The 24,929-nt window shown below is 39.3% G+C and overlaps 1 pseudogene; it reads left to right on the top strand.

The window, feature by feature from the left end:
- The window catches only part of LOC114501031, a 75,762-nt pseudogene extending 51,407 nt beyond the window's left edge, over positions 1-24,355 (top strand).
- Positions 24,356-24,929: the final 574 nt, after the last annotated feature.

Raw genomic sequence — 24,929 nt, 5'->3', positions numbered from 1 at the left:
GTCTGTTTATATATATGATCTTTACAAATGAGTGTCTCCAAATCTGGGGGGTAGATACCCAGAAGTGGGATTGCTGGATCATATGGTAGCTCCATACTTAATTTTTTTAGTAATGTCCATACTGTTTTCCATAGAGGCCGAAACAATTTACATTCTCACCAACAGTGACAAGGCATTCCTTTTCTCAACAATCTCTCCAATGTTTGTTATTTCTTGTATTATTTTTAATAGCCATTCTAACAGGTGTGAAGGTATCTCATTGTGGTTTTGATTTGTATTTCCCCTATAGCTAGTGAAGTTGAGCATCTTTTCATATAACTGTTGGCTACCTATATGTCTTCTTGGGAAAAGTGTTCAGGTCCTCTGTCCATTTCTAATAGGATTTTCTGTTGTTGTTGTTGTTGTTGTTGTTGTTGAGTTCTATGAGCTCTTTATATATTTTGGACATTAACTTTGAGTAAAATTATAAGATTCTCCTCCCTGTAGAAGGAAAACTGTTTTTAATAGATCCCTATCTGCCACAGGTCATTATATCAGCAACTGCTTTATCTGCTGTAAGGAGATAAGTTTACTGGTGAAATTCAAAAGGTTTCTTTAGATATGTTACGCTGGCCAACAACAAAAAATTAACTCTGGTCTACTGCACACATCAAATCAAGTATTCTGTTCATAAGACTACAAATTAATGGTGTCCAGGTAAAAGACTCTCTGAAGAATCAACAGAAATGTCTTACAAAATAGCTTTAGCTAGTGTGACTCAGTGGATGGAGTGCCAGCCCTGGAACTGAAAGCCTGACAATTTGATTCCTGGTCAGAGCATATGTCTGGGTTGCGGGCAAGGTCCCCAGTAGGGGGGGTGTATGAAAGGCATCCAATGTTTCTTCCCCTCTCTTTCTCCCTTCCTTCCCCTCTTTCTAAAAATAAATAAATAAAATCTTTTTTTAAAAAAGAAAACCCCCACTAAATAAAGACTAAGTTTTACAACTCTCCCTGAATCAGAGAGTACAACACGGTCCAAGGAAAGTACCAGTAAGACTGCTCTCCCCACTTACCACTCTGCTGCTTTTCCTCCACTCTGCATTGACAAGAAAATGGGAAACTGAGCTGAGAGGAGAGAGAAAGGATCCTGCTCCATTTCCTTAGCCTCCCTATAGAAAGCACCAGCTGGGTGTGGGAGCAGTTTTTAAATAATTCAAGTTTTACTTAATTAAAGATAATTATTGTAGATAAGGCAACACCTCAGATGGCCTAATCCTTAGCTTGAAGCCACACCTTTCCTTTCCAGTAGAGGACCAGAATTAGTGTAGATGATAACTAGATACTGTTTTGGTATTGCATTCAAAAGAGCAGGGAGAAAAACTACTGTTTTTCTTGGACTTACTTTTCCTTTTGGTGTCCTAAATGTGCAATTTAAAAAGAACCAAAGAATCACCTGGCTCAGACATGGCAAATTATTTCTGAGCTCAGTAATTTCTAAAATGTTTATCCCATCAGTCCCACATGTCAGAGAACTAGGCAGTAAGAGAAAGAAGATAATATTATGGAAGACAACCAAAATGTTCTATCTTTGGTAATAGTCATGTGCTGGTACTGATAATATAACTTATGAGATACAATAGGCTTCCCTTAGCACCAAATTTATTTACCTTTGAAAACAGATACAAATGGATCACAGAGTTAAATATAAAATATAAAACTGTGAGAAAAAAATAACATAGAACAAAATCTTCAAGTTTTTATACTTGGCATGAAAAGTGTGATCTACAAAACAAACATGTGATATCAATACATTAGAGCTCAGGAAAACTAAAAACATTTGCTGTATAAAAGAAAATGAAAAGACAAGCTACAAAATAGGAGAAAATATTGGAAAACCACATACCCCAAAAAAGATTTATATCTGGAATACTTAAAGGAATCTCAAAGCTCATCAGTAAAAGGTTCCTATTAAAAATGGGTGAAATACGTGAGCAAACATTTTACTGAAGTGTCTATACACATGGCAAATAAGCACGTGAAAAACCATTCAATATCATTAGTCATCAAAATATGCAAATTAAAATTACAACAAAATACCATTACACATCTTATTGGATAAAAAAATTGAAAAACATATTGTGTTAACGCCAAATTCCAGTGAGAAAGCTGGGAAACTATGTCACTCACACACTGATGGTGGGAATGAAAAATGGCACAACTGCTCTGTCTGTGAAAGTTTGGCACTTTCTTTTTTTATTAATACATTGTATTGCTTATGCTATTGCAGTTGTCCCATTTTTCCCTCCTCACTCCCCTTTACCTTGCACACCCCCTCCCACACTTACCCCCCCACTTTAGTTCATGTCCATGTGTCATACATATAAGTTCTTCAGTTTCTACATTTCCCATACTATTCTTAACCTCCCACTCTCTATTTCTACCTACCATCTATGCTACTTATTCTCTGTACCTTTTACCCCTCTCTCCTTCTCCCACTTCCCTGCCCCAATCCTCCATGTGATCTCCATTTCTGTGGTTCTGTTCCTGTTCTAGCTGTTTGCTTAGTTTTTTGTTTTTTTGTTTTTTGTTTTATTTTAGGTGTGGTTGTTAATAGTTGTGAATTTGCTATCATTTTACTGTTCATATTTTTTATCTTCTTTTTCTTAGGTAAGTCCCTTTAACATTTCATATAATAAGGGCTTGGTGACGATGAGCTCCTTTAACTTGACCTTATCTGAGAAGCACTTTATCTGCCCTTCCATTCTAAATGATAGCTTTGCTGGATAGAGCAATCTTGGACGTAGGTCCTTGGCTTTCATGACTTGGAATACTTCTTTCCAGCCCCTTCTTCCCTGGAAGCTCTCTTTTGAGAAATCAGCTGACAGTCTGATGGGAACTCCTTTGTAGGTAACTGTCTCCTTTTCTCTTGCTGCTTCTAGGATTCTCTCCATTTTAATCTTGAGTAATGTACTTATGATGTGCCCTGGTGTGTTCCTCCTTGGGTCCAACTTCTTTGGGACTCTCTGAGCTTCCTGGACTTCCTGAAAGTCTATTTCCTTTGCCAGATTGGGGAAGTTCTCCTTTATTATTTGTTCAAATAACTTTTCCACTTGTTGCCCTTTTTCTTCCCCTTCTGGTACCCCTATAATTCAGATGTTGGAATGTTTAAAGATGTCCTGGAGGTCCCTAAGCCTCTCCTCATTTTTTGAATTCTTCTTTCTTCATTCTTCTCTGTTTGGTTGTTTCTTTCTTCCTTCTGGTCCACACCATTGATTTGAGTCCCAGTTTCCTTCTGATCATTATTGGTTCCCTGTACATTTGCCTTTATTTCACTTAGTGTAGCCTTCATTTTTTTCATCTAATTTGCAACCAAATTCAACCAATTCTGTGAGCATCCTGATCTCCTGTGCTTTGAACTGTGCATCTGATAGGTTGGTGATCTCTTCGTCACCGAGTTGTATTTTTTCTGGAGTTTTGATCTGTTCTCTCATTTGGGCGATTGTTTTTTCTCTTGATGTGCCTGTTACATAGTGAGGGGGAGGAGCCTTAGGTGTTCATGGGAGCAGGGTAACCCATGTCCCTCGGTTGTGATGCTGTATGTGGGGGAGGAGACTGAGAGGGAATAATGGCACTTGCTCCTCTCTCTGCTGGCTTTCAGTCACTTCCCCCACTTCCCCTAAGATAACTGGGCCCTTCTGGTGCTGATTCCCATGTGGGTCAGTTTGTGTCAATTCTAGGACCCTGTGGGTCTCTCTGATGAACTATCCTGTGAGACTGGAAGTCTCTCCCGGCACCTCAACCCCCACAGGTATTTTCAATTGGTGTTTTGAGGCTTTATTTCCCCCCTCTGGGTTGTGTGGTCTGTCCTACTACTCAGTTTCACCTGGTTTATCTGCATGCAGAATTGGGACTTCCCTGTCCACTAGCCACCTTGTGCTCCGAGCCCTATTCCACAATCCACCACCTCAGTGGGGTCCGCCAACAGCGGTCTTGCGTGCCCTGGTCTGCCAGCCACCACCTTGCCAGGAGTCCTCTCCACCCCAGCTGCCTGACTTTGCCCCTCCTACCTGTCTGGATGAGTATGTCTTCTTTAACTCCTTGATTGTTGGACTTCCATACAGTTGGATTTTCTGTCAGTTCTGGTTGTTTTCTATTTTTAAATTATTGTTGTCCTTCTTTTGGTTGCGTGAGGAGGCACTGTGTGTCTACCTACACCTCCATCTTGCCCAGAAGTTGGAAGTCCCAATTTGGCACTTTCTTATGAAATTAAACTTGCAACAGCCATACCACCAGTAATCACACACCTGAGTATTATCCCCAAAAAATAAAAATTTGTGTACACAACTCCAGCTAAGATGGAGGTATAGGTAGACTTGCTTCACCTCCTTGCACAATCATAAAAAAGGATAACAGCCAATATAAAATCAAGAAACAAGAACTGCCAGAAAATCAAACTGTATGAAAGTCAGAGGCTTTAAGTTAGAAGGAGTTAAGAAGAAACATTTATCCAGATGGGCAGGAGGGCTGAAGAGAATGTACTGTGGCACAGCGACCTGGTGGCAGGCAGCAACAGTAAGGCATGGGCAGTTTCACATTAACATGTGACAGATAAAAACCAGGAGGGACAACTGGGGAGTGAGTAATCCTAGTCCCAGGCTAGACCGCAGGGTTCCAGTGACAGGAGAATAAAGCCTCATAACCTCTGCCTGTAAACCAGTGGGGGTTGGTGCAGCAGAAGAAAATGCCAGTGTCTCTGGATAGTCTGTATAAAGGGTCCACGGGGTCCTAGAATATCCACAAACCTATCCACTCTGATAATCAGACTGGCCAAGATGGAGGCATAGCTAGATACACTGTGCCTAGTCACACAACCAAAGGAAGGACAACAATAAATTTAAAAGCAAAAAACAACCAGTAATGCCAGAAAAATTGGTCCAAATTAAAGAACAGATCAATCTCCAGAAAAAAATACAACTAAGCAATGAAGAGATAGCCAACTTCTCAGATGCAGAGTTCAAAACACTGGGAATCAGCATACTCACAGAATTGGTTGAATATGGTCACAAAATTGAGGAAGAAGTGAAGGCTATGAAAAGTGAAATAAAGGAAAATGTACAGAGAACCAACTTGAAGGGAAGGAAACTGAGACTCAAATCAATGATTTGGAGCATAAGGAAGAAGTAAACATTCAGCCAGAACAGAATGAAGAAGCCAGAATTAAAAAAAGAAGAAGAAGAGAGGCTTAGGAACCTCCAGGAAAACTTGATATGTCCCAACATCTGAATCATAAGGATGCCAGGAAGAGAAGAGGAAGAGCAAGAAATTGAAAATTTATTTGAAAAAATAATGAAGGAGAACTTCCCTAATCCAGCAAAGGAAATAGGCTTCCAGAAAGTCCAGGAAACTCAGAGAATCCCAAAGAAGTTGGACCCAAGGAAGCACAAACCAAGGCACATCAAATTTACATTACCCAAGATTAAATATAAGAAATGAATCTTAAAAGCAGCAAGAGAAAAGGAGACAGTTCCCTACAAAGGAGTTCCCATAAAACTCAGCTGGTTTCTCAAAAGAAACTTTTCAGTCAAGAAGGGGCTGGAAAGAAGTATTTGAAGTCATGAAAAGCAAGAACTTGCATCCAAGATTACTCTATCCAGCAAAGCTATCATTTAGAATGGAAGGGCAGATAAAATACTTCCCAGATAAGGTCAAGTTAAAGGAGCTCATCATCACCCAGCCATTATTATATGAAATGTTAAAGGGACTTATCTAAGAAATTGAAGATCACAAACTATGGACAGTAACACGACAACAAACTCACAACTATCAACAAATGAACCTAAAAAAAATGAACTAAATGAACAACTAGAACAGGAACAGAATCACAGAAATGGAGATCACCTGGAGGGTTATCAGCAGGGGTGGGGAATGGGGGAAAGGATACAGTGAGTAAGTAGCATAGATGGTAGGTAGAAAATAGACAAGAGGAGGTTAAGAATAGTATAGGAAATGTAGAAGCCAAAGGACTTCTACGTGTAATCCATGGACATGACCTAAGGAGGAGGGAATACAGGTGGAAAAGGGTGTGCAGGGAAGAGGGGAATGAAGTGGGAGAAATGGGACAACTGTAATAGCATAATCAGTAAAGTATATTTTTTAAAAAAGTAAAAAAAAAAAAAAAATAAAGAATCAGCAACTGGGAACTAGAATGGTGCCAGATATTATGGGAAGCGAGACAAGTGACTGGAGACAAGTGCAACAGCTGAGCAAGCAGCATTGTTCCCTCTCTGATCTCTCTGCCACCTATAGCACCAGAAAGCAGTGGGCTGCCCCATCTGGGAAATACCTAGGGCTCCACCCCTTATAATGTAAGAGTTGAGCCAACCATGGGAATCAGAGCAGCCCTACTCCTAACACACAGAAACACAGAGAGGCTGCCAAAATGTAGAGAAAGGGAGATAGGGCCCAAATGAAGGAACAAATCAAAATTCCAGAAAAAGAACTAAGTGGCATGGAGATAGTCAACTTATCATGTGCAAAGTTCAAGGCACTGATTATCAGGATGTTCAGAGAAATGATTGAGTGTAGCCACAAAATGAAGGAAGACATGAAGGCTATACAAAATGGAATAAAAAAGAAACATATATAGGGAACCAACAGTGAAGGGAAGGAAGCCAGGATTCAAATCAATGATTTGGAAGACAAGGAAGACATAAATAGTCAACCAGAACAGAATGAAGAAGCAAGAATTCCAAAAAATGAGAAGAGGCTCAGGAAGCTCTGGGACAATTTTAAATGTACCAATATCTGAATCATATGGATGACAGAAGGAGAAGACAAAGAACAAGAAATTGAAAACTTAGTTGAAATCATAATGAAAGAAAACTTCCCCAATTTAGTGAAGAAAATAGATACACAGGTCTAGGAAACTAGGAGTGTCCCTAACAAGTTGGACCCAAAGAGGGCCACACCAAGACACACCATAATTAAAATGCCAAAGTTTAAAGATAGAGAATCTTAAAAGCAGCAAGAGAAAAGAAGAGAGCTACCTACAAAGGAGTTCCCCTCAGACTATCAGCTGATTTCTCAAAAGAAACTTTGCAGGTAAGAAAGGACTGGCAAGAAGTATTCAAAGAGATGAAAAGAGAGGACCTACGTCCAAGATTACTCTATCCAGCAGAGCTATCATTTAGAATGGAAGGGCAGATAAAGCACTTCCCAGATAAGGTCAAGTTAAAGGAGTTCATCATCACCAAGCCCTTGTATGAAAAGTTGAAGGAACTTATCTAAGAAAAAGATCAAAACTATGAACAGTAAAATTACAACAAACTCACAACTATCAACAATGGCATTTAAAAAAGCAAATGAACTGGGCAAACAACTAGAACAAGAGCAGAGTCGTAGAGATGAAGATCACATGGATGGTTGTCAGCAGAGAGGGGGACGGAGGAGATTGGGGAAAAGGAACAGGGAATAAGAATCATAGTTGGTGGGTACTTAAGAGACAGGGGGAGGTTAAGAATAATATGTGAAATAGAGAAGTCAAAGAACTTATATGTATGACCCATGGACATGAACTAACGCGTCCATGGACGTGATCCATGGACGTGGGTGGGAGGGGATTACTGGAAGGAATAGGGGTACCAGGAGTAGGAGGGCTAAGGGGAGAAATGGCACAACTGTAATAACATAATCAATAAATTTTTATTTAATTTTTTAATTAAAAGATAAAAAAACTGTGTCCACAAAACCTTATACAGAAATGTTCTAGCAATTTTATTCAGAATATCTGAAAACGGGTAACAAAAGCATGGATGGGCCTGGAAAAATTATGTTCAGTGAAACAAGCTAGTCTGAGAAAGACAACACTATATGATTTCACTCATATGTGGCATCTAATGAATAAACTGAACTAATAAGCAAGATAAAGACAGATTTATAAAGCAGGACAGCAACAATGGGAAGTTTGAGGGTAGAAGGATTAAGCAAAAAAGAAAAAAAAGAACTCAAGGACATGGACAACAGTATGGTTATTGCAGGGGGTGGGAAGAGGGCTGGATGGAGGTGGAGGAGGTATAGGAGGGATACATGGTAATGGAAAAAATACAATAAAGTTTGATTTGCTAAAAAATAAAAAAGCCCAGATGACCTTAAATGGGTAGATGGTGAACAACCTTTAGTATATACACATCATGGTGTACTACCCAGCAATTACAAGGAACAAATACCTTGTCTACAGGGCAACCTAGATAAATCTCCAGAGAATTATGCTGAGTAAATTTTAAAATAAAAAAAAATCACAATGATACCTATTGCATCTTTCCATTTACACAATATTCTTTTTAAATTCTTTTTAAATGTGTTTTATTGATTAGCATAATCTATTGATTATGCTAAAACATGAGGTGTCTCATGTTTTCTCCTCTTTATTCCCCCACCCTGTAATCCCCTTCCCACCCACATTCCCTCACCTTAGTTCATGTCCATGGGTCGAACATATAAGTTCTTGGGCTTCTCCATTCTGTGTATGTACTATTCTTAACTTCCCTCTGTCTATTTTCTACCTACCACTTATACTTCTTATTCCCTGTACTTTTCCCCCCATTCTCATCCTCCTTCTCTCCACTGATAACCCTCCATGTAATCTCTATTTCTGTGAATCTGTTCCTATTCTAACTGTTTACTTCATTTGTTTTTATTATTTTTTTAGGTTCAGTTGTTGATAGTTGTGAGTTTGTTGTCATTTTACCATTTGTAATAGAATATTCTTAAAATAACCAAATTATAATGACAAAATAATTTAGTGATTGCCAGAGGTTTGAGGGCAGGAGGAGAGGTTATAAAGAAATGGCATGAAACAGTGTTTGTGATTCTAGAATTGTTCTGTATCTTGACTGTGGCAGTGGTTACGTGTATTTACAAAGGAGGTAACTTTGGATATTAACAACCACACATGTGTGTGCACACACACACAAGTGCATGCCAACCTGGTAAAAATCTCATTTAGCTCTGTAGACTGTTGATTTCCTGATGTGACATTGTACTACAGTTACCCAAGATGTTACCATTGACAGAAACTGTATAAAGTTTATATGGGACCTCCAAGTAAATATTTCTACAACTTTCTATGAATCTATAATTATTTTAAAATAAACGCAAACAAAAAAGGGTACAAAATGGGTAATAGCACACACAGGAACAGCAAAGAAGAGGTCTCACAATTCCCAGGCATATGTTCCCATATACCTGTCATTCATTCAGGATGGATCACAAGAGATGATGCTGAGTGGGTATGAACTCATGGAAGCCTTTCGTTTGTTCAACATGTGGCTCTTATTCTCCAGTGCAGCTTCATTTCATCAGAACTGGTGACTCACTACTCAGTAATCTCAACAATGAGGACAGATGCTAGTCCTTGTACATAGACCTGGGCTCAATTTTCATGTATCTTAAATCTCTTATAGATCTCCTCCTAATAGACCCTTATGTTAGTATTGGAAAGGGTGTTCAATTGAGAGTCAAAATCTCTGGATCCCTGGAGGAAGCTAGAGGAAAGGCCACACAACTAGAAGTTCACCCTATCCTTCCACCATCTTCATACCTTATAGTGACATTAACTAGTAGCAGCCAAACATTTGGAATTTGGGTTGTGCAATAAGTTTTTATCTAAACTCTAAAATATATATATGAGAATGAGGGTCTAGTGAAATAAAAAGGATTAATGCTTGGGGCCTAGGGGAATTCTGGCTTGTTAATTGCCAGAAACCTACTCTTAGACATATTCTTTCTCATTTTAGGAGGGGGTGTATATATGTCCATACATACTTTTTTATTGCTCTTCAGGGGTTATAGAGCATCATTATGAAAACTTAGAATCCATTTCTGAAAATGACTAAGTACAGAAATCAGAAGAAAGTTTAAGTAACAGTTGGACATCTTTATTAGGGTGAAAACAACCATGTTCTCAATGATACCAGGGGAAAAAGCTATAATAAAATGCTATACCAAGATAAAAAGAAAGCTGGGAGAGGACTTTTGGCCAAGGTGGAGGCATAGGTAGACACGCTGTGCCTCCTGGCACAACCAAAATAAGGACAACAAAAATTTAGAAACAAAAACACAACAAGTACTGACAGAAAATTGAACTGTGTGGAAGTCCAACAACCAAGGAGTTAAAGTAGACACATTCATCCAGACTGGTAGGAGAGGCAGAGTTGGGCAGCCAAGCAGAGAGAGGTCGTGGCAAAAAAAGCAGTGGCTGGTGGACCCCGGACAAGCAAGACTGCAGCAGGCAGACCCAGCAAGGTGGTAGATTGTGGAGAGGGGCGGTGCACAAGGCGGCTGGCAAACCAGGTGGTCCCACATTTGTGCACAGATAAACCAGGTGAAACTGGAAACCAAGACAGACCACGCAACGCAGAGTTCCAGAGCAGGGAAATGAAGCCTCAAAACACCAATTGAAAATACCTGTGGGGGTTGAGGTGCCGGGAGAGACTTCCAGTCTCACAGGATAGTTCATCAGAGAGACCCACAGGGTCCTAGAATTGACACAAACTGACCCACATGGGAATCAGCACCAGAAGGGCCCAGTTATCTTAGGGGAAGTGGGGGAAGTGACTGAAAGCCAGCAGAGAGAGGAGCAAGTGCCATTATTCCCTCTCAGTCTCCTCCCCCACATACAGCATCACAACCGAGGGACATGGGTTACCCTGCTCCCATGAACACCTAAGGCTCCTCCCCCTCACTATGTAACAGGCACATCAAGAGAAAAAACAATCGCCCAAATGAGAGAACAGATCAAAACTCCAGAAAAAATACAACTCGGTGACGAAGAGATCACCAACCTATCAGATGCACAGTTCAAAGCACAGGAGATCAGGATGCTCACAGAATTGGTTGAATTTGGTTGCAAATTAGATGAAAAAAATGAAGGCTACACTAAGTGAAATAAAGGCAAATGTACAGGGAACCAATAATGATCAGAAGGAAACTGGGACTCAAATCAATGGTGTGGACCAGAAGGAAGAAAGAAACAACCAAACAGAGAAGAATGAAGAAAGAAGAATTCAAAAAATGAGGAGAGGCTTAGGGACCTCCAGGACATCTTTAAACATTCCAACATCTGAATTATAGGGGTACCAGAAGGGGAAGAAAAAGGGCAACAAGTGGAAAAGTTATTTGAACAAATAATAAAGGAGAACTTCCCCAATCTGGCAAAGGAAATAGACTTTCAGGAAGTCCAGGAAGCTCAGAGAGTCCCAAAGAAGTTGGACCCAAGGAGGAACACACCAGGGCACATCATAAGTACATTACTCAAGATTAAAATGGAGAGAATCCTAGAAGCAGCAAGAGAAAAGGAGACAGTTACCTACAAAGGAGTTCCCATCAGACTGTCAGCTGATTTCTCAAAAGAGAGCTTCCAGGGAAGAAGGGGCTGGAAAGAAGTATTCCAAGTCATGAAAGCCAAGGACCTACGTCCAAGATTGCTCTATCCAGCAAAGCTATCATTTAGAATGGAAGGGCAGATAAAGTGCTTCTCAGATAAGGTCAAGTTAAAGGAGCTCATCGTCACCAAGCCCTTATTATATGAAATGTTAAAGGGACTTACCTAAGAAAAAGAAGATAAAAAATATGAACAGTAAAATGATAGCAAATTCACAACTATTAACAACCACACCTAAAATAAAACAAAAAACAAAAAAACAAAAAACTAAGCAAACAGCTAGAACAGGAACAGAACCACAGAAATGGAGATCACATGGAGGATTGGGGCAGGGAAGTGGGAGAAGGAGAGAGGGGTAAAAGGTACAGAGAATAAGTAGCATAGATGGTAGGTAGAAATAGAGAGTGGGAGGTTAAGAATAGTATGGGAAATGTAGAAACTGAAGAACTTATATGTATGACACATGGACATGAACTAAAGGGGGAAATGAGAGTTGGAGAAGGTGCGCAGGGTGGAGTGGAGTGGAGGGGGGAATGGGACAACTGTAATAGCATAATCAATAAAATATATTTTTAAAAAAGAAAGCTGGGAGAGACAAGAAAGTATTAAAAGATATTACAGAGCCAATAGCACATCAATAACTTTGAGTTTTTAAATGATGGTGTACAAGAAGATGATTACCCTTACTGTCCTCAAATAGCATCCTGGAATACTAAGAGAATAAGTACATATAAGAGTATTAAAACTATAAGAAACAGGTTACATATTGATTTTCAATGAAACTAGAAGACATCTGTAACCTTCAACCACAATGTACTAGGAAAGGCTGGGGAAAAAAAGAGGTCAAACAGAAGTGCAGAAATGCTGAGGAAGGAAGCCCCCAATGCAGAACACAGAGGGGCACAAGCAGGTCATGAAGCCCCTCTCAGCCTCAAGCGCAAATGCTCTTCTTATGCTTTACGATGCTGGGACTCTGCAAATCACATTTCTTCTGATAGATTCTGCCAGTAGGGGGTGCTAGAAGAAACCAGAATGAAAAAGAAAATGTCAAGGGCCGCAGTTCATCCCAGTGGTGGCAACTGGCTCCAAAACAATTGATTCCAGTTTCCAGGATTTTTTTTTTTTTTAATATTTGCAGAACATCAGCCTCATCTCCTCTGGAATATCAGTAACCACTGGCTGACACTTCTCCTCAGAGGTCTGTCTCCCACCCCACCAAGCTTCTAACTTGGAATAACCAATCCCAAGCTGTTCCTGACTAGGTGTTGTGGCTGCCTCCTGCAGCTACTATCTCTAGGTTAAGTGTGTGGTCCCTTTTTCCATTTTCTATCTTCCAGAATCTGTTTAATCAAGTTCTTACATTAAATTCACTCTGTTAAAATAACTGGGGAAATTCTGTTTGCCCACTGGACCCTGAGTAATAGACTGTGAAGGACAAAACTAATAACTCCTGAGGACTGGTTGATGGAATGTCCCTGACCTCAGTTTGAAGCTTCCAGAAGCAGGGAGGGTGATGCTGGATACACCATCACATAGCTCACAATTGGTGCAGTGGTAGGGGATAAAGGAGGTTTGGCCTTATGAACTGACTGCTGTGCTGATGTCCATGGTCCAGGGAACAGTCACAACTAACAGAACACCCACATAAGCTCTGTTAAAGGAACACTTGCCAGCCTGAGGCATGACTCTACCTCCTTTCTAAAATATAACTTGTCTAGGGAGAGCTCATCTCATTCAATGGTGAGCAACAATGCTAAATGAAATTCAAATAAGATACATGCAGACACATACTATGTCCTTTATGAGAAAATATCATAAGAATAAAAAATCAAAATTCTTAGAAAAACATTAGCAAATGGAGTCAAGCAATATATTTTGAAATAAAATAAAAATAACTAAGATTCTTTTTTGAATTGTTATATGCTTTGGTATTATAACACTAAAACTGTTACATTAATAAACCAAAAATAAAAGCTAAATAACCAGTGGTGATTTTATTTTTTTTCAATAGACACAAAATATTTAGTAAAATTCTGTATCTATTTATTTAAATGTTTAATAAAATAAGAAAGATGTCCTAATTACTTTAAACAGTATTTATCAGAAATCAATAGTAAGCAATTCTGAAAATGTAAAGGCATTCTAATGCCAGGAACAAGACAAGTGTTCTCATTATCTGTACTATTCAATTTTACTTTGGACAGTCTAGTTGATGGGATAATCTAGAAAAAAAATAAGAGGCAAAAATGAAGACGAGGCAATACTTACATGAGATATGATTCTTTCATATAAAAATCCAAGAGATATAACCTTTAAAAAACTAATATAATGGTATACATCGATTATACCTCAATTTTTAAAAAATACATATTTACAAGTTAATATCTTTGCTCCCAATTAGCCATAACTACTTAGAAATGAAGTAAAAAATAAAATCTTTCACAAAAATGGCAACTAAACAAAAATTCAACAAGAAAAGCATATAAACATATAAAAGAAAGAATACAAATTTACTGAGAAACATAAAATGAGGCCACAATTGAATGGGAAAACATACTATATTCCTGAATAGGAGGATTCAGATAGTGTAAGATGTCACTCTTCCAAAAAAAATACACAGTATAAACATAATGCTCTTTCTATCAGAATATCAAAGTAATTTTGAAGAACGTAGTAAATTGATTCTAAATTTTATCTGGAACAATATTTATGTAATAATTGTCAGACTACCAGCCAAAATGGAGGCATAAATAGATACATTGTGCAACCTCATACAACCAAAAGAAAGACAACAACAAATTTTAAAACAAAAAATAACCAGAACTTCCAGAAAATCAAACTGTATGTGTTATAGGGTGCAGCCAAGAGGGGGGCCCCAAACAGGCATTTGAAATGGGGTCCAGAACTTAAGGTGTCCAGGAGATTTTAAGATATCTCCATCCCCCACCCCAGGGTGTGGGTTGGGGGAAGGGACAAATGGAGCAGGGCCATTGAGAGCTGTTTAGCATAGCAACAGCCATGCAGCTAACCTCTGGGTTGGTCATTTAACATATCTATAGCCTTTGGCTGGTTGCATAGATAGGTTAAGTAGCTGTGATCAGCTCTAAGCCAGGGGAATGGAAGTAACTTCCCCACCCAGAAGTAACTTCCCCACCCAGATGTAACTGGGGGGGGCAGGTCCCCTGAGTTACAGCACCTACGTGGGAGCTCAGAGACAATTGGCTCCAGGACATGGGGCCACACCTGCCCAGACTCATGATGGCAGCCCAGTAAAGCTGGAAGGATATGAGTTCTGGCATGTGAAGCCGAGTGTGGGAAGAGTCGGAAATGAGGCTGCAGAGGAAGATTGGCCGCGGGGATTTAAAACCCGGACTTGACGGCCATTGAGGAGAAGAACCATGTGCAGCCCTTAGAGGAGGAGAAGCACGCGGACTTGACGGAGTGTAGACTCCTGCAGCCCTGAGAAGAGAGCCACGCGGCAGCCCTGAGGAGAGAACCATGCGGCCTGGCAGAGTGGGGCCCCCCCACAGCTTTAGAAGGGGTAACCACCACCTGGTTTTAGCAGAGATCCCGGTGACTCAGCCGAGGGTGCCGGGAACCCAGAGAGGTCTCCCAGCCGAGATCGAGTACTAACTGGGAAGAACCAGAGGACTACCTAAGCCATGGACTTCTATTTCCTTTCTTGAGATACAGTACTCTGGACTGGGCAAAGGGGGAAGGAAGGAAGGACTGTGTGTTTGTGTGTGTTTTAAGGGACTTTAGGATTTTGGTGAAGACATTAGGTCACTACTTTAAGTTTGTATAGCATTAAATAAACGTTTCCTTTCCTTTTCACGAATCTCTGGCATTGAGAGACGTCTTTCCTAGGGCGGCGGACATAACGGACCCGGGGCCTTTCTTTCAATAGTAGTATATCATCCCAGGCCCCCCTTGTTGTGTGTTCTGTAACATATGGAAGTACGACAACCAAGGAGTTAAAAAAGAAATACTTATCTAGACTGGTAGGAGGGGCAGAGACAGGAAGCGGGGGTGAAGAGGACTCCAAGGCAGTGGTTGGGTGAGTGGACAGTCCCATATTTCTATATGGATAAAACCAGAAGGAACAACTAGGTAGTGAAATAGATTGCACAACCCAGGGTTCCAGTGTGGGGAAATAAGGCATCAAAACCTCTGACTGAAAAACCTGTGAGGGTTGTGGTGGAAGGAGAAACTCCCAGTCTCACAAAAGAGTTTATTGGAGAGACCCACAGGGTCCTAGAATATACACAAACCAACCACCTGGGGAATCAGCACCAGAAGGGCCCAGCAGAGGAAGTGACTGAAAGCCAACTGAGAGCTGAGCAAGTAGCATTGTTCCCTCTTGGACCCCTCCCCCACATATGGTGCCACAACACAGCAAAGTGTGTTGCCCCACCCTGGCAAATACCTAAGGCTCCACCTCTTACTGTGTTAACAGGTGTGCCAAAACAAACAAAAAAAACGGCCCAAATGAAGGAACAGATCAAAGCTCCAGGACAAATATAACTAAGCAATGAAGAGATAGCCAACTTCTCAGATGCAGAGTTCAAAACACGGAATTGGCATGCTCACAGAATTGGTTGAATATGGTCACAAAATTGAGGAAGAAGTGAAGGCTATGAAAAGTGAAATAAAGGAAAATGTGCGGAGAACCAACTTGAAGGGAAGAAAACTGGGACTCAAATCAATGATTTGGAGCAGAAGGAAGAAATAAACACTCAGCCAGAACAGAATAAAGAAGCCAGAATTAAAAAAAAAAAAAAAATGAAGAGAGGCTTAGGAACCTCTGGGACAACTTTAAATGTTCCAATATCTGAATCTTAGGGGTGCCAGAAAGAGAAGAGGAAGAGCAAGAAATTGAAAATTTATTTGAAAAAATAATGAAGGAGAACTTCCCCAATCTGGCAAAGGAAATAGACTTCCAGGAAGTCCACAAAGTTCAGAGAGTCCCAAAGAAGTTGGACCCAAGGAAGCACAAACCAAGGCACATCAAACTTACATTACCCAAGATTAAAGATAAGAAGGGATTCTTGAAAGCAGCAAGAGAAAAGGAGACAGTTACCTACAAAGGAGTTCCCATAAGACTGTCAGTTGGTTTCTCAAAAGAAACTTTCAGTCAAGAAGGGGCTGAAAAGAAGTATTTGAAGTCATGAAAAGCAAGAACTTGCATCCAAGATTACTCTATCCAGCAAAGCTATCATTTAGAATGGAAGGGCAGATAAAATGCTTCCCAGATAAGGTCAAGTTAAAGGAGTGCATCATCACCAAGCCCTTGTTGTATAAAATGTTGAAGGGACTTATCTAAGAAGAAAGATCAAAACTATGGACAGTAACATGACAACAAACTCACAACTATCAACAACTGATCCTAAAAAAATGAAAACTAAAACAAACTAAGCAAACAACTAGAATAGGAACAGATTCACAGAAAGAGATCACATGGTGGGTCATCAGTGGGGAGAGGGAGGGAGGAGAATGGGGGAAAAGTTACAAGGAATAAGAAGCATAAGTGGTAGGTAGAAAATAGGTGGAGGTTAAGAATAATATATGAAATGGGGAAGCCCAAGGACTTATATTTATAGCCCATGGAGATGAACTAAGGTGGGGAAATTCTGGCGGGAAGGGCGGGTACTGGGTGTATGGGAATAAAGGGGAGAAAAAATGGAAAACTGTAATAGCATAATTAATAAAATATATTTTAAAAAGTAATTGTCAAGAAGGGGTTGAAAACAGAATAATGAGGTAGATATATGTTATGATTAAAATGTCCTTAAAACAATTATAATTAAAGTTGTATGTTATATCAAGAATAGATGAATAGTTAATTACACCAGAATATAGTCCAAAAATATATATTAGCATATATATGCTAATATATTTTTTACTGTATATATATGTTTTATATGCTAAATTCCTAAAGTCCACCCCAAACCTACTGAAACTGTAGGGGTCTGGTCCAACAATCTATGTTTTAACAAGTTCTCAGGTAATTCTGATGCATACCCAAGTTTAGAAACCATTGCTTTAAATATTAAATTAAAAACCCAATATGTAGTATAATTATATTTGATGTTCTTAAGAGAGAATAAAACCAAGCATAATTTCAAACATGAAAAATACAACAACTATATCCAATTGATTTATTTAGCAGCAGACCAGATGAACATAGCTGAAGAAAGAATGAGTTGCCTGGAAAGTAGAACCAAAGAAATGGTATAAAATGAAGTACAGAGAGAAAAAAAGAGAAAGTATAAAAGAAAGTTTCTAAGATGTGAATGCTTGAATGATATATGTTAGGAACTGCCCTGCCTGGTTTCAGAAGCTTTAACACCCCAAGGCTAACGCTGAAGGAGCGATCTTTGGACTGTAAGCCACTAAGGAGACAAAGCTTATCTCCCTGGCAGGAGTGCTGCTTCTGCTCCTTTTACTTCATCCATAACTGGCCCCCAATGCTTGGTCGGTTAGCTAATGATGGGTAAGATTCCCCAAGGGGGTAATGACCTAAGACAAGCAGGATCACATGGAAGGCCTTCAAGGAAGGACTTTGGAGGGTACAGCAAAAGGAGGTAATGGACCCTCGCCCTTCGGCTTTGACAAGACGGAGTCCTCATTCTGTCTGCAAGATGTCTCCTAATCTCTTGGCTGCCTCACTTCCCCTGCCTGACTTAAGCCTGAAACAATTACAGAGGGTGGTGCATCCCTGTGCTGGAAAGGGTGGGTTCCTGGGGCATCGGGCCTAAGAAAGAGTATGTAAAATCCTGTGAAACCTGCTTTGTTTAGAATGCTCTCAATTAAATGATAAGGGTCCAAGCAAGAAGTAAGTTTGTTCCTCAAAGTTTTACAGATCTTTAGCTATCTGACCCTGACTCAAAATAGCCCCTTAGAGTTCTTTGTTATCTATTGTTTGATCCTTACTGTCTGACAATGATTAATGAGCTTTATCTGTATTCCTGTGCAAATGAACCCAATAGAAGCCCATTGAGGAACAGGCTTCTGTTCCTTCTTCTTTGAAAGATCAGCCACCTTTCCTCCCCAAGCAAATCATGTCTTGGTAGATTTATTCTCATCTGTGGTGGCTGAGGGGGTCCTGTGGGTGGAGCCTCCCCCCACAGGTATAATTAATGAAACTGTATTATTTTATACAGATTGAACACTGAACCCTACAAGCAGAAGTTCAAAGTCAAATAGGCTCTTTTCTAAGCACAAGGTTGCAGATGCCCTGGGAGAACTCTCATCATTAAGCCATTGTTATACAACAAAGGATGGGAGTCACAGTATAGGGTAATGTTTGAGAGGTGGATAGATGAGCCTGTGGCAGCATTTCTAGAGAGAAATAGGGATAAACACACAGAAAGACTAGAGAATTTTGCCCACACTAAACATGCAGATGGTCTAAATGAACGCTTATATATTATATTAGACTAAGGATAATAGAGTTGAAGTAATCTTACTTCAGAGTTGGCTAAAAAGCTCATTTAGGCCCTGGCTGGCATAGCTCAGTGGATTGAGCACGGGCTGCGAACCAAAGCATCGCAGGTTCAATTCCCAGTTAGGGCACATGCCTGGGTTGCAGGCCACAGCCCCCAGCAACCACACATTGATGTTTCTCTCTCTCTTTCTCCTTCCCTCCTCTCTCTAAAAATAAATAAATAAAATCTTTAAAAAAAGTTCATTTAGTATTTTCTGTAAAATGGCTCTAGTAGTGCTTAGTTGACTTTAATTTCATTTGAAACAATTTTGTTATGTATTGTGACAGCTATCATGCCAGCATGCATTTTTTAAGAATTTTTAAAAAAGATTTTATTTATTTTTAGAGTGGGAAGGGAGGGAGATAGAGAGAGAGAGAAATATCAATGTGCAGTTGCTACGGGTTATAGCCTGCAACCCAGGAATGTACTCTGGCTGGGAATCGAACCCGCGACACTTTGGTTCGCAGCCCATGCTCAATCCACTGAGCTATGCCTGCCAGGGCTCCAGCATGCATTTTTAAAAAATCATTAAAATTTAATTTTTGTGCAGCCATTTTAATATTGTAGATGGAAGAAGATATACAACATTTTTGGTGTATTATGTTTTATTATTTCAAGAAAGGTAAAGACCCAACTGAAATGCAAAAAAAGTTTTGTGCAATATATGGAGAAGGTGCTGTGACTGATCAATTGTGTCAAAAGTGGTTTGCAAAGTTTTTTTGTACTATTGACATTTTGGCCAAGGGATTTTTTGCTGTAGGGCTGTCTTATGAATTGGAAGATGTTCAGTAGCACTCCTGGCCTCTAACTACTAGAAGTCAATAGTGGGAGATAGCTGACATACTCAACATATCCAAATCAATAAAGTTATTAGTGAAAATAACTTTTTTCACTAATAAAATGTGTCTTTTATTTTATGGAAAAAACTAAATGGACTTTTTGGACACCCCAATATTTGCATTGCTTTTAAGAAATAATTGGGAGAACCATCAAATTTCAATTGGGTTTAAAGGTAAAAAGTCAGACTAAGAGTTTTTGCTCTTTCCTACAAGAGAATTCAAGATATTTATTTATTCACTAATAAATTGAAGAGTGTGAATTAGAAGTTGCTCATGGCAAGCAATCAGTACCAGCAGTACTTACAAATAGTCTGTTATGTGCAGGTTTCATGTGTTTTATAAAGTATATGATTAAAAATTAATACACAACTATAATTAAAAAAATAAAAACTCTTAGAAAACCAAAGATAGAATGCTATCTCTTGGACATGATAAAGAATATGTAAGCAATAGCCAACATCAAGCTTTCACAAATCACCCACAAGGTCATCATTAAAAAAATAAGTTAAAGATGACTGCTATCTACAGACTATATACTCTCATTTGAGAGTAAAAGACAAAAATACATAAAATTCTACCAAATTAATTTATAGAAAACAAAAATTTAAATATGTATAGTTGAATTGGTATGTAAATTTTCTCTTTGTCTTTAAGATTCTTTAATTTTACTGTCCTGTACTTACATGTAGGATTTTATTACTTACCTTTGAACATTTTTAATTCTTTCATTCTATGATGTCCTTCATATTTCTTTCATTTTAGAAAATGGAATAATAAATGTCATTTAATAACAAGTAATTACTTTAAAACAAAAACCAAGTGAAAATAATTATTGAAATCTGTAACTGCTGACATTAAAAAACAGAGTGATGGCATAAATCTCACAGTGTATTCCACTGAAAAAAGCCTTCATGAGAAGAAGATTGGGTGAAGGAATCACCAAGAGGTAATAAAAGGTCAACATGCTGATATTAGGAGTGCGAGAAGAAGAAAGGAAAACAAACAGAATAGAAAATGCATGTGAAAAAGTAGATAATGACTAAGAATTCTTAAAACTCACATAGAGTGGAGACCCAGAATGGTGGTAGAGTAGATGGAAGCTACACTAAACTTTTCTGAGGTCCAAACTGGAATTCAACTAAATCATAGAAAAAAACCATCCTGAATAACCAACTGAAGATGAGCTGAAGAGAAGCCTTACACCAAAGGACTTACAGAAGAAACCACACTACCACATTTAGACTGGTAGGAAGTGTGAAAACACAAATGGTCCTCCTGTGCTCCCATGGGTGGCAGCTGAATTTCTGGAGGGGTATATTAGCGGAAGGGGGGTTCCTCCTGAAAAGTGTGGGGTCTGAACCCTAAACCAGGTTCCCCAGCCTAGAACACCAGAAATGAGAAAGGAATCCACATAACACAGGCTGTGAAAAGCAGCAGGGTTTCTGTCTACCAGGGAGAGACAACTAGAGATACAGACATCCTCTGAAAGAGCCAATGCACAAAATTTCATTTGCAGCCACTTACACTGGGCTCTGGAAGAGAGAAGGTAGAGTGGACTACAGTTGCATGAGGAGAGTGTGAGGCTGGTGGCACTGGGGAGAGACCTGAAGAGTCAGTCACCGGGATCCCTCATTTCCCGTACTGCAGAAGCCATCTTTTCCAGACAGAGCAGTCCCCTCCATGAGGCATCAGCCTGGAGGGAAGCAATAGCCCCACCCAAATGAATCCCTCTCTCCCTACCATGTACAGCTTAAACCCTACTGACTACTGCTGGAGGCATTTTCAGTAACTAAGCCTAACAGACAGCTTACAGCCAGAGACAGATCTCTGGGTGCTTTGAGATTTTAGCTGGTCCTCCCCAAGGCCCTTGCTAGTAAAATCCTGCCTTGGTGTGTAGCTTAGTCTTTTTAGCATGCACATAGACCCAGTCAAGGGAGCCACAGGCTGTTGGTCACTGATAGCTCCAAACAGGTGGCCCAGGGCCTGACATAGGTCTGAACTAGAGTCTGTAGATCCACCTAGTACATAGAAACAAAACAAAGAGGCAGTCAAAATGAGCAAACAAACAGGCCCAAATGAAAGAACTAGAGAATTCTCCAGAAAAAAGATAAATGAAATGGAGGCATTTATCAAATATATAGAGTTCTATGAAAAAATACATAGAAGCAATAAAGATGGGCCAGTTAGAAATAAAGAATGCAATATTTGAAATAAAAAAAATACACGGGAAGGAATAAATAGTAGGTAAGATGAAGCAGAGGATTGAATCATTGATTGGGAAGACAAGATAGAAAAAACATTCAATCAGAGCAGTGAAAAGAAAAAGAATTTTTTAAAAAGTAAGGATAGACTCAGGGATTTTGGGGAGAACATGAAGTGTAACAATATCTGCATCACAAGGATACCAGAAGGAGAAGAGAGAGGATCGAGAACCTATTTGAAGAAATAATGACTGAAAACTTCCTTAACCTGGTGAAGAAAAAAGACACACGAGTCCAGGAAGTGCAGAGAGTCCCAAATGAGATGAACCTAAAGAGATCTACACCAAGATATATCTTAATTAACATGGCAAAGCTTAACTACAATGAGAGAATATTAAAAGCCACCAAAAAAAAAAAAAGCTGTTAGTTAATTACAAGGAAGCTCCCATAAGACTGTTATCTGATTTCTCAACAGAAACATTTCAGGCCAGAAGGGATTGGCATGAAATTTTAAAGTGATGAAAAGCAAGGACCTACAACCAAGGCTATTTTACCCAGCAAGGCTATCATGTAAATTTGAAGGAGAAATAAAGAGCTTCCCAGACAATAAAAAAGAATTTGTTACCATGAAACCACTGTTGCAACAAGTGTTAAAGGGCTTGCTTTAAAAAGAAAAATAAAACCAAAGGAAAATGTTAAAAAGTAAAATAAATGTCAATAAATATATATCTGTCAACAATCACTTTAAATGTTCCATTTAATGTTCCATTCATTTAAATGGCTTAAATGTTCCATTCAAAAGACAGAGAGTAGTTGAATGGATAAGAAAACAAGAGCTACATATATGCTGCCTACTAGAGACCCACCTCAGAATGAAAGATACATACAGATAAAAAGTAAAGGGATGAAAACAGATATGTGATGCAGATGGAAAGAAAAGAAAGCTGGGGTAGCAATATTTACATCCAAAAAAAAAAAAACAGACCTTAAGAAAAACTATAGTAATAGATAAAGAAGGGCCCTACATAATGATATGGGGAAGAATCTAACAAGAGAATATTACCCTAGTAAACATCTATGCATGTAGCATAGGAGCACCTAAATATGTAAAGCAAAACTTGATGGACATAAAGGAAGAGACTGACAAAAATAAAGTCATCATAGGGGATTATAACACCCCACTTACTTCAATGTATAGATCCATTAGACAGAAAAGCAACAAGGAGACGGTGTTCTTAAATCACACGCTAGATCAAATGAATTTAATTGATACCTTTAGAGCATTTCACCCCAAAGCAGCACAATATACATTTTTTTCAAGTGCACATGAAACATTTTCTACACAAAACAAGTCTCAAAAAATTTAAGAAGTTTGAAATCGAATCAAGTTGTTCTCTGACCATAATGGTATGAAACTAGAAATCAACCACAAGAATAAAACTGAAAAATACACAAAGACATGGAAGCAAAATAATATGTTATTAAACATTGAATGGGTTAACAATGAGATCAAGGAACAAATCAAAAGATACCTTGAAACAGCTTCTTTTACCAGGAAACACAAAATGGCAGATAACTCTGGTGCTGTGGGAGGGCCCTGAGGACCCAGGGAGCCCTGAAATGGGAGGCCGTGGTGGCTTTGGTGGAGGATTTGACAACAGCCTAAGGGCTGAGGTCACAGGCACAGTCGGGGTCAAGGCTACAGAGCTTACTGAGGAAAGCTGAGGACAAGGAGTGGATCCCCATCACCAGCCTGGGACACCTGGTCAAGGACATGAAAATTACCTTTCTGGAAAAGATCTCTCTTTTCTCTGTCCATCAAGGAATCTGAGATCATTGACTTTTTCTTGGGAGCATCCCTCAAGGATGAGGTTTTAAAGATTATGCCTCTGAAAAAGCAGACATGTGCAGGACAGTAGACCTGGTTCAATGCATTTGTCACCATTGGGGACTACAATGGATATGTTGGTCTGGGTGCTAAGTGCTTGAAAAATGGCTGTGGGGTCAATCATCCTGGCCAAGCCTCTATTGTTCCTGTGCAGGGAGGCTAGTAGAGGAACAAGATCAGCAACCCCAACATCATGACTTGCAAGGTAAAAGGGTACAGTGGTTCCATGCTGGTGTACCTCATCCCTACTCCAGGGCCACTGGCATTGTCTCAGCCCCTGTGGCCCAGAAGCTGCTGATGGACAACTGCTACACTTCAGCCAGGGGCTGCGCTGCCACTCTGGGCCACTTCACCAAGGCCACCTTAGATGCCACCTCTAAGACCTACAACTATCTCACCTCTGACCTCTGGAGACCATGTTCACCAGTCATCCCTATCAGGAACTCACTGACCATCTTATAAAGACTTTCCCCAGAGTTTCTGTGCAGAGAACTGGAGCTCCAGCTGTGGCATCTACATAATTTCATAAAAGAAAAATAAAGTGAATTAAGCCTGTTTATAAAAAAAAATACCTTGAAACAAGTGAAAATTGAGAACAGAACAACCCAAAATCTGTAGGACACAAGGAAAGCAACCCTAAGAGGATAATTCATAGCATTATAGACCTATCTCAAAAAAACAAGGAAAAGCTCAAATAAACAGTCCAACTTTACACTTAAAGGACCTCGAAAAAGAAGAAAAACAAAGCCCAAAGTGAGAGAAGAAAGGACACAAAAATCAGACCTGAAATAAATGAAATAGAGTCTAAAAAATACAAAACCTCAATGAATCCAATAGCTTGTTCTTTGAAAAGATAAAATTAACAAATCTTTAACCAGATTCATCAAGAAATAAGAGGACCCATATAAATAAAATCAGAAATGAAAGAGAAGAGGTAACAACTGACTCCAAAGAAATACCAAGGATTGTAAGAAACTATTATGAACAGTTATATGCCAACAAATAGGACAATCAAACAAAATAGATAAATTCCTGAAAACATACAATCTTCCAAAATTAAGTTGGAAAGAACCAGAGTATCTGAATAGACACATT

This window comes from Phyllostomus discolor, chromosome 6 (assembly GCF_004126475.2).
Source record: "Phyllostomus discolor isolate MPI-MPIP mPhyDis1 chromosome 6, mPhyDis1.pri.v3, whole genome shotgun sequence".
Classification (NCBI taxonomy): Eukaryota; Metazoa; Chordata; class Mammalia; order Chiroptera; family Phyllostomidae; genus Phyllostomus; species Phyllostomus discolor.
This window is presented reverse-complemented; position numbering and strand designations above follow the sequence as displayed.